This window comes from Neltuma alba, unplaced genomic scaffold (assembly GCF_004799145.2).
Source record: "Neltuma alba isolate B1F8T4 unplaced genomic scaffold, ASM479914v2 tig00006637_pilon, whole genome shotgun sequence".
Lineage (NCBI taxonomy): Eukaryota > Viridiplantae > Streptophyta > Magnoliopsida > Fabales > Fabaceae > Neltuma > Neltuma alba.
The window spans coordinates 22,750-33,173 of NW_021634523.1; the positions used below are offsets into that span (position 1 = coordinate 22,750).

The 10,424-nt window shown below is 39.2% G+C and overlaps 1 pseudogene; it reads left to right on the top strand.

The window, feature by feature from the left end:
• Nucleotides 1-9,218: 9,218 nt before the first annotated feature.
• Nucleotides 9,219-10,337, top strand: LOC114750766 (DNA repair protein RAD51 homolog 2-like; annotated as a pseudogene).
• The last annotated feature ends 87 nt before the right edge of the window (nt 10,338-10,424 follow it).

Consider the following 10,424-nt stretch of genomic DNA (forward strand, 5'->3'; position numbering starts at 1 on the left):
TTGGTGTTATTATTATTTGGTTAAAGTCGAATTGGGAGTGCTGATAAAGAGCCTACGTTTGGCATGGCATTAAAAATTAAACTATTCTGGATGGACTAGTTGGTGAGTAAATTAAGTAATGCATCTGGACGGCTCGCTTATTTTCTGGCACATTTAATTTTATAATAATGAAAAAGTGCAGCAAACAAAACGGAATATTCTGTCATGGCGGCCCAGTGAAGAGCATGAGTATGAAGTAACGTGTCAAGCTCTACAACTTCATCAGAATTGCCCAGTAAGCTCCTCTCTGCTTCGGCCTTACGTGTCCAATTGAAACGCCTCCCATCGTATTAATCCACGTCTCACGGCAGCCGTCTCTTGAATGTCGGGTGTTTCCCAGAATTGCACAAGGAAAGCTATGACCTACAAGTTGTTATGGGTTGAAACGTTAAGCCATCTCATTTTTATAAGTAGGAGGAGAACATAATCTTAATGCTTCTGATCTAATAGTCTCAAGCACGAAATAATTCAACGATAGTTTAAAAAAGAAAAAGATATACTTGCCAAACATAACTCAGTATGAACAAAGTTGAAGCCCTCATGATTCTGACAAAATAACTTCCATTCATAAAGAAGAACAACACAACCACGTTATTTAGCTGTCCCTTAATTAAGACCGAATGCAACTATGGCCTGCTAGTGTCTCCTGATATTGCCGTCAAAACGTGAAGCTAGGAATTTACCGGGCTTTTCCAGCTTTGTTGGTTGCTCTGTTCGTGAGGAACAAAACAGAGCACCGTGGTGGGCTGGGTTCAATTTTTTTACACGGATCTATGCATTTATCCCGACCATCAAGAGAAGATTAATTTACGATTTAAATATTAAAAAAGGATTAAATTTTATATATACATGATCCTGTGCATTTTCTTCGCTTATTCACTTTTAGTTTGCTATGCAATATAAATGCGCAGGTCGACATCCAAGTAATGTGCCTGGTTATCATCGAAGGAGCTCGTAGCCCAAATTTTATTGACGGCACTAACGGTCAGGCCTTCAAAGCTCAGTGATGTTATTCTATTGGATTTTAAAACACGAAACAACATATTTAATTATTCTCACTGTAACATCACTACTGCGCAAATAAAATGTACAACCTTCTTCAGCACTCAACACGAGAATGTGATATGACGTCGAGGAGGATTTGCATGTCGCTTAAGCAATGCCATGTGAAGGGATTTTTAGAGAGCACAAGCATAAAGAAGTTTCTTTAAATAAGTTTGCAGTTTCAAGCATGAGGTCCTGGAAGATGCTCAAATATTCTCAATCAATGCAAAAACAAAACTCAAATAGGTAGCATAATAAAAGAAGTGTGGGTTGTAATCACGATAGGTGAGAAATATCTTGAATTAACTAAAGTTCTCAGCTCAAGGTTGTCAACAAAGTGCAAGAGAATCGCTTGGCTTGTTTGTCAAAGCAGAGCATTGGGAAAGCTGGTATCAGAGGTTTAAGATCGTTTCTGGATTAGGCTCTCAATCATTTACGAATCTACCTTTACTAGTCACTCATTTCCAAATACGAATCTATATAAAGATCTTCCCACTCCTTTTCCAAATGCTGCATTTGATAGCTCTGGTCTGGCTGCCACGTCACCTCCTTTTTTTCCCTCCGTAAAGACACTTTTTACTTTCCAGCATGTGTGCTGTTAAAGCAGACTTGTTTTTGGCACCTCAGCCTCCCCAGTGATATTTAAAAAATAAAATAAAATTTCGAACAATGCGATCAGCTTGAATAATGATTGAGAACCTGGGTAATTCATAGACCGTGACGACTCTAAAGCAGAGGCTATTAATTAGCTTGTACGCCTCTAAATAAAGTTGTCAAAAGTTTAGTTATCTTTTGAATTTTTTCTATTCTGGTGCATATCGTATCGATCTTCTATGTACGTTACAACATGCTGCATTTCAAGACTTTTAAAATCAATTAGTAGCCTTTTTTTTTTTTTTAAATTCTACTTCTGAGCATCCTGACAAACATGTGATGTCTTCCTGTTCATTCTCTTTATATATATTTTAATCCGCCTCACAAAATTCCTTTTTATTTCGTCCTTATAATTTTTTTTTAAAAAAAATAAGTTAACTAGATCTCTTCTTCAAAATTTAGGACTATACAAATGTATTCCTTTTTATCGCGTCATTATAATTTTTTTTTTTTAAAAAAAGGTTAACTACACGCATACAACTTGATCTCTTCTTCAAAATTTAGGACTATATAAATGTATTCCTTTTTATCGCGTCATTATATTTTTTTTTTTTTTAAAAAAGTTAACTACACGCATACAACTTCATCACTTCTTCAAAATTTAGGACTATATAAATGTAAGTCATAGACAAAAGCAGAGGAGGGAGAATTTTGGAACTCCCAGCTGTGGAGCAATCAATAACTGGAAATATGAAGTCGATCCAGCGTCTCCAACAAAAATTAAGCTATCGTCCTTCAAAAGCTGCGAGTTCTTGCACTTTACTAGAGAAACAATCAACTATACTTTATTCACAACTGAAACATACAACTGGGTCCATGACTCTCTGCAAAAGTGCAAATATTCTCAGTACCAAATTTTCCCAATTTTCTTTCCCCCTTTCCATATCTAAAGTATCTAAAGAAATCCAATCACTAAAAAACAAATGAAGGAAAGAACAAGAATGACAGTCAAGACTACTAGCAGACCATGAATAGACTAAAGGGGAAGGATCCATTGAATCCGGAAAGCAAAAATCGGTTTAGGCATCGGAGTTATAGCCACTGGGAATGGCCGGCGAAGAAGAGGGGGAGCCGAGAGGAGCTCCATCTTCAGCGATCGTTCTGCGAGAGAAGCCGGCACCGGCTGCCGATGCAAACGCCGACGCTGATTTGATGGCGCTCTTCAGTATCTTGATCTTGATTTGGCCTCGCTTTGGGGGGAGCGTCTGTGCGTGTGTGGCGTTTGAAGCTGAATTGATTCCTGCAAGCTCCATCTGCGAAGAATTGCGGTGAGAAGAGTTTAACGGAGAAGCAGGGAAAGAAGGCAGAGGCAGTGGAGTGAAACGGGAGGCCACACAAGAGCGGTCTTATAGCCCCTCAAGTCATCGTATTTCAGATTTTCAGTGGCTTCACCTGCAAGACTCGGGGTGCGCTGACGTGTCCCTTTTGGAATGTGTATAAGCGGGAGGGAATATCTTTGCACTGTCACGGCCACACCTTGTTTCGTAAGTTTACATGAATTCAATTAATTATTCCTATCATTATTTGATATCATTCAATTATTATTATTTGGTCAACTATTGACGAACTCCTTTGTTTCAACTAGTACTATCTCTTTTTCTTGTTTTCTGTTCCTCTCATTCAATTCTCTAATTATTACCTCCTTCGCCGTGATCTAAGATTATAAAGGACCACTTACAATATATATGTGTGTGTGTGTCGCCAGGTTACAAGTCCCTGGCACCAAAAGTCTTGGTCTGATATATCGTGCCATTGCACTTTTGGAGGGAAATCAATAAAATGTGTGCATTCTAGAGATGAGAGTGGAATATTAAACTTGGTACGGAGCGAATTTCCGGATCAATTCCTAGAAGTGACTCTCACTGGTGCACCTTAATTAGCTGGATATCGCAAGCAGCACAATGGTGTTATTGTTCACCCACCCGCCAACTCAATCATCTTCCTTTCTTCTTCGAATCTTAAATAGTGATACGGATATCATGAAGTCGTTCTAGGAATTTGAAAAGAGCCAGGTGAAGGCCCATACCGAAAAAGATTGAAGCTTCAAGCCCCACCACGCACCGTCCATTGGTATGGGAGAACGGCTGCTCTTAAATCCTACAGGGGACACGGTTTCCAGGAAAACAGTAGGATATCGCACGTCAACGTTCCTGCTCGGTCCAGTGTTTTGCTGAAGGCTTTCTTGCGTGACACCGGACTTTGATGTGTGAATGCAAAAAATGAAGAGAAAACTCAGCAAAGAGAGGTACACATATAAGAGTGCGAGTGCCCCACCCTTGCCTTTTTCGCACTATGGTAGTCTAAGCTGGCTGATGCTTATACATGCACAAACTCCGAGCCCGGCATTAATTAATATTCCTCCGATCCTTAATATAAGACCCATTTAATTAATTTGATTAGATTAAGGAAGTTAGGTAAGTTAGTTAATTATAAGAAAAGTGACGCATTTTTCCCAAAACACCATAATTATCTTTTTTAATACCCACTATTCCTCTTCTATTTGATTATGGTTAATGAAGTATCCGTAGAGGTAATTTAGAGAAAACTGATAAATATGATAAATGGGTCTTATATTTAGAACCAAAACCAACTCAAAAATTGGGTCATATATTAAAGACCCGGGGAGTATTTATTTCCTGGCAAAGCCAACTCTTTTATTAATCAAATCAAAGTGCTTTTTCTTAAGAAATTAATTATTTGTACTTGTCTGGTGCGTAGACTTGTATACAGACAAACCCATTTATCATGATCCCGTGGCGTGGGACGCAGGACCGTTGACTTGTTAATTTCATATTCATGGTACCAACCGATGAGATCGCCACTGGTGTTTGTCTTTAATCAGTATGAATGACTTAGCCTCCCACAATTCATTGCTGGACATCCCTTTGTTTTTTTTGAAAGAATTATAATTAAGTCTCACAGAAAAAAAATAATCATCAAAAGATCCCAATAACAATCTTAACGACCTATAATGACAAATCCTATAATGAGAATAACAATTTTTGAGACTTGTTTTTAAATTGTATTTTTTGTTTGGGATCTCATTGTAATTCTCCCTTGTTTTTTTCCCCTCTTTTGACAGGAATGATACGGTGGGGTTTGAATCTTTCATCAAAAAGGGGAGGGGTAAATTTATTTGGGAAAAGAATGGAAAATTGTCATTTGGCACACAGTACGTACACCTACTCCTTTACCCATTTGCAGTTAGAACTACTGCGAAGGGCGAACAAAACGTAGGGCTAGCACTGTCTGTATGTGCCAGGGAACTTCAAGGGTTTCTTTTCGGCCATTCTGGCTAAGGCCTAGACCCGGAATTCAAGTGACCCAGAAACCGTTTGAGGACAGAAAAATAGAGGTCCCTGTCTCTTTCATGTGGTTTTCAACACTTCGCCGTCAACTCAGATAAGATAAAATATATTACTATTTTTTCAAAAAAGAACTCTTGAATTACGGACTCCAGATCAAGTGTATAACAACGACCGGGGGGGGGGGGGAATGCTGAGTCTGCATGGTATAAGATGGAGACCCATTGTCACAATGGCGATGGGTTCCACTCACAAGGTCAAGCCTCGTTCGGCAGCTTTCACACCTCATATGGAGTTTTTGGTGGTCCCAGAAGTAACCTTGAGAGTTTCAGATTATGCGTACATCTTTATCTCTTTGAAAAACATAAATATGATTTTCTTTTGTTTATTTATTGATCACTTTTCATTTTATTATATCATGGCGAAGGCCATGTTTTTCCACAACTGATGAGCCCCGCGTATTTCGATTGATTGGACACAATAGTGATACAGAAGTGAAATCTCTGGCATCTGTTACAATTGTCTGAATCAGATCGATGTCTGAGGCTATAGAAGCATCGATGAGCGAGGAATCAAGTTCGTCCAGGCCCAGAAAAATGTTGACAAAAGCCAACTAAAAACATTGGCTTAAAATCAATCGTCGCGATCGCAACCAATTTCGCTAACGGAAAAGGATGAAAAGTACATGGAATAATTGAAACGGAAAGGCATGAAAGCAAACGCAGTAACACAATTTTCATTATCCTCCTGAAAAGTTACACACATCATCACAACCTAATTACTACAAACGGTACAAAAGGAAGGCCCCAACAGCGTCGACGATTTCTCTTTAAAAGCATGAGAATACCGTCAAGACGGCTGGCCCCGACCCAAACAAGACCGAACTTCGATAACCCAGCACTAATTTACAACACTGCAGAGCCAGCTAAAACATTGGCTCTGCAGATTCTTTATTCACACCCACCCATCACTTCTAGTGTTACAACAAAGATGGGCTAGACTCTGAATAACTGGAAAGAAGACACATAACTGGATATTTGATGCTTCCTCTTGAAGAGAGAGAGAGTATAGACAGAGCCCCGGATCAACTCAGGGAACCGGAGAGGCCATGGAGCGGTTGATCAGGAGGCATCGGAATTGTAAGAACTTGTTGGTGGGGTGGAAGAAGCCGAGCCGCCGCCATTTCCGGTGACTATTCCGAGCAACTCGCCTGCCTTTGAAGCTGCAGAGACCACTGACTTGACCAGGCCGTTAAAAATCTGCGCCTTGATCTTGCCTCGCTTAGGGGGATCGGGAAAGTTCGCTTGGTTCTTTTGAGACGAAGAGGAATTCGTCGCCATAGTTTTGGCTTTTTAAAACCTGTGTTGGGATCAGTAAAAAGAAGAAGAAGAAGAAGAAAGAGGAAGAGCAAGAATATGGTTTGAGCGTTGAGAGGGTCACAAGGAGAGGAGAAATTGGCAAAATGAAGAACCTCTGCCCCTACCATACAGCGGCCCGGGGGGGTGAATTGATTCGAATGATAGAGAAGAGGGGAGTGTATTTATAAAGAACCTCAATCCACAAAAACGGGGGAAAAAAAAAAAGTGGGAAATTTCTCCGAGTTTTTTCTTGTTTGCCTGATTTAATTTCTAACTCTTCTTAAAACATAATGGGTTTTTGGGAGGCAAAAAAGCAAGTTAGCTTTAAGAAATTTGTATTTAATATCTTTAAAGTAATAAACTATAGTATTTTTTAATTTGTCTTTTAAAATTATTAAAACTAATATTTTCAGAAACTAGGGAGATGAGTTACGGTTTATACCATGTGGTGATACTTATATGAACAAATCTAAATTGAAAATGAACAAAATTTTGCTAAATTATAAATTTAAAAACAATTTCTTATTATGAGTACTTTCCTGGGTTAAGGCGGGATTGGGAGTGCCCCATTTTTACCAGGTCAAGCGCTTCTAGATAGGCGAGTGAATTAAGAAATCCATCCGGAGGGGAAATGGCCAGTCCTCATCATATCATAACCGACACCATAAAAGCGAGAGTAAGAAATGGATCAGCAAAATGACTAGTACTCTTCTTAAATAACAATTTTTAAAACCCCGCGAGTACTTCCTCCATCAGCAAATTGTCGCATAATTGATAGGCTTGGCTCACTTCTTCTGCGGCACATCATATTTAATTCTCCAATAATGAAAAAGCGCACGAAAGTAAACAAAGCAGAAGATTCTCTGTATCTCGCTCGCGCACGAGTGTCATGGCGGCTCAATGGAAAAGACACTATGAATGAAATAACGTGTCAGGCTCTGCAACCTCATCAGAATTGCCCGGTAAACTCCTCTTTGCTTCGGCGTTACGTGTTCAATTAAAATGAATCCTATCATATTAATCCACGTTTCATTTTAGCCGTCTATTGGAATGTCGGATGTTTCCCAGAATCCCAACACGAAAGCTATAGCTGCCGACCATTACCAAAAAAAAAGGCGCACACAGAACAAAATCACAAATATGAACGGAATCGAAGCATTATTCATAAAGAAGACAGGACAAGTACGTTAATCATTCAGATGTACTTTAATTAGGAGGAAAAAACTACTAGGGCCTCCTAGTGTCACCCAGATACGGCTGGAAGATGCCATGAGCCCTATTTGATAGAACCGTAAAAATAGGAAGCTGGGAATTTACCCAGCCTTTGCATTTCCCTGACGAGTTTATTGGTTGCTCTGTTCGCGAGGCGCAAAACAGAGGACGGTGGTAGGCTGAGTTCAACTTTTTTGCACCGAACTAATTATTTACTCCTCACCGAGAGAAGTTTAATTTACAAGCCAAAAGTTTAAAAAGACTAAAATTTACACACGAGATCCTGTGCATTTTCTTCTCCTGTCCTTTTTTGTTGGTCATGCAGTGTAAGCCCAGGGTTGAAATCCCAAAATGATGTGCCCGGTTATTAGTTTCTTGCTTCCTTTCGTTCATTGCGTTCGATTTCTCCAAATGGACCCCTAGATAATAAATTTGTCGGTCATGGGGCACCATGTTTGGTTTAATTGGGTTAAGTGGGCCCAGCATTTTAATGCTGCTTCGTGTTTGGGTTTGTGTAGGGCCTGTGGCTAGTGGGCCATAAAAACTTCAACTTCTCCCATTGTACGTGTGTTTTTTGGGGGAAGCACGCAGGGATACTTGATTAGTTGATACGAAAATATTAGGGAATGACTAAAATGAAATTTCTTACGCCTCCCTGCCAAATACTCTCGTTTCCAACTCAAACTCAATAACCATATTTGCTCATATTCTAAAAAAATATGGAATTGACAGGAATCTGAAGGCCATTGACTTAGCTATAATTATCTTCTCTCTTATTATCCCACAACATCAAATAATTGAGATTCAGACAATTATGACAGGAATGACAACCTCAACCCGAGTCTTATAGCCTTCCTCAAAGAACCCTCAAAGATTCATTCCATGCTCTGAGGGGCAAAAAAGGAAACAGAGAAAACCAATTTCACAGAACCATCGGCTGATTTTACTTGCTATTACAAATACAGCTTCTGTTCATTGTGCTAAATATAAATTAATCTCCGAGGAATGTCCCTCCCCCCATCCCTCAAATCCAAACATATAAAAAGATAACATTACAAAAATAATGATTCTTTCCAGTCGATTAACCGCATTGAAAATAATTAAACATTGCCCATCATTTTGAAAAATTAAAGAACATATAAAATTCTAAATGTTATAAAACTAGCAAAAAAAAAAAGAATCATTTAAACATTTCATGAAACAAGTAATTTTTCTGAGATTTTAAATGACATGAGTATGAAAGAAATTTCAGCGCCTTGGGGATCTCAGGATTTTTACCTATGCATGTGATCGCACGACCTTCGTGGAGGATAAATTTAATTCTTGTCAGGTTTAGATAGAGGGGTTTTGGCTCAGCGGAATTTTTTTATTTATAGGATTTGAATATTTCAACTTGCTTAATTCTAAGGAGTACTAAATTTCTCAAATGTAATGCCAACGAGATTCCTGTGTAGATTTTTTTTTTTGCAGGATGGTATTCGGGGTTAGAATAAAATAAAAAGAATAATTACATAATGTAAAATCTCCGCGGACGGTAAGAAATTAAACTACCGTTTGGCAGATATAGATGCAATCCAGATGACAAGGAATAGAGTGTTGGTCAGGAGGCGGGCACTATGCTGTTCCCGATTGGCGCCGAAAATAAGGAGTCCGCGAAGTCTGAACTCTAGGCGGGGAACATGGCGAACAAGCTCATCAATGAGATGGGACTGCCCAAACGGATGGCTAATATCTTCGCTGCTCGTAACATCATCACTGCCAAGGTAACTAGTTATGCCATTTTGCTCTTTAAATTCGTATCTAGCTTCTTATTTCCCTCACAATCCCCTTTCTCATCATCGTCCGCCCAGAACAACTGATTATTCGTCATCAACTGTACAAATTTGCTTAAATATTCATTTTTCATCCGATTCCGACTTCGATTTCCTCAGTCGTGCTCAGTATTATATTCCAAATATACCTCACGCCTTTTAGTGGCCCATTCCTTTGTCTCCTTCGTCTTGCACAGTTCATACGGTCACCATTAGATCTCCCCCTCCCCGGCGGGTTTCTTTATGGATTCGCCACAGGATAATGTTCGAATATCATTATCTTTTTTTTAAAAAAATTTGTTTTGGTTAAATCACAGGACGCGTTATCTCTCACTGAATTTGAGTTGATGGAGTTGCTGGACGTTGGTCTGGCTGAAGTAACGTCTGCGGTAGCACACATTAGTGAAGTTGTGTGTCCACCTTGTCAAACTGTAAAATCCGTACTCTCTCTCTCCCCCTCATTTTTCATTTAAGCTTCTCAGCAATGACTGGTTTCAGTTGTTACTAGGCTTTGTATCTGATGGAACATCGAGCACAACACGAAAATTTGGCCGGTCATCTTCCCACTCGTTGAAAGGACTAGATGACGCTTTGTGTGGCGGCATACCATTGATGGTGCTTTGACAGAGTTGGTTGGTCCAGCTGGAATTGGCAAAACGCAGGTGCGTTGGTTTATATACATTACTGTAATATTTACTTTCTGGAGCTACTGATCTGGAAGGGCTAATTCGACATTGCAGTTTTGTTGTTTGAAGCTCTCATTGCTAGCTTCTTTGCCCCCAAGCTATGGAGGCTTAGATGGCCGAGTAATCTATATAGATGCTGAATCAAAATTCAGTTCTAAAAGGTACTTGAAGCAGACAAGAAACAATCATGTGATATTATTTCTTATCATGTGCTTCAATAAGAAAATGGTATATATTTTGGTTATGAACTTACTTTTTCCAGACTGATAATGAGATTGGAATAAGAGTTTTTCTGAAATATTTCACAAGAAGGGA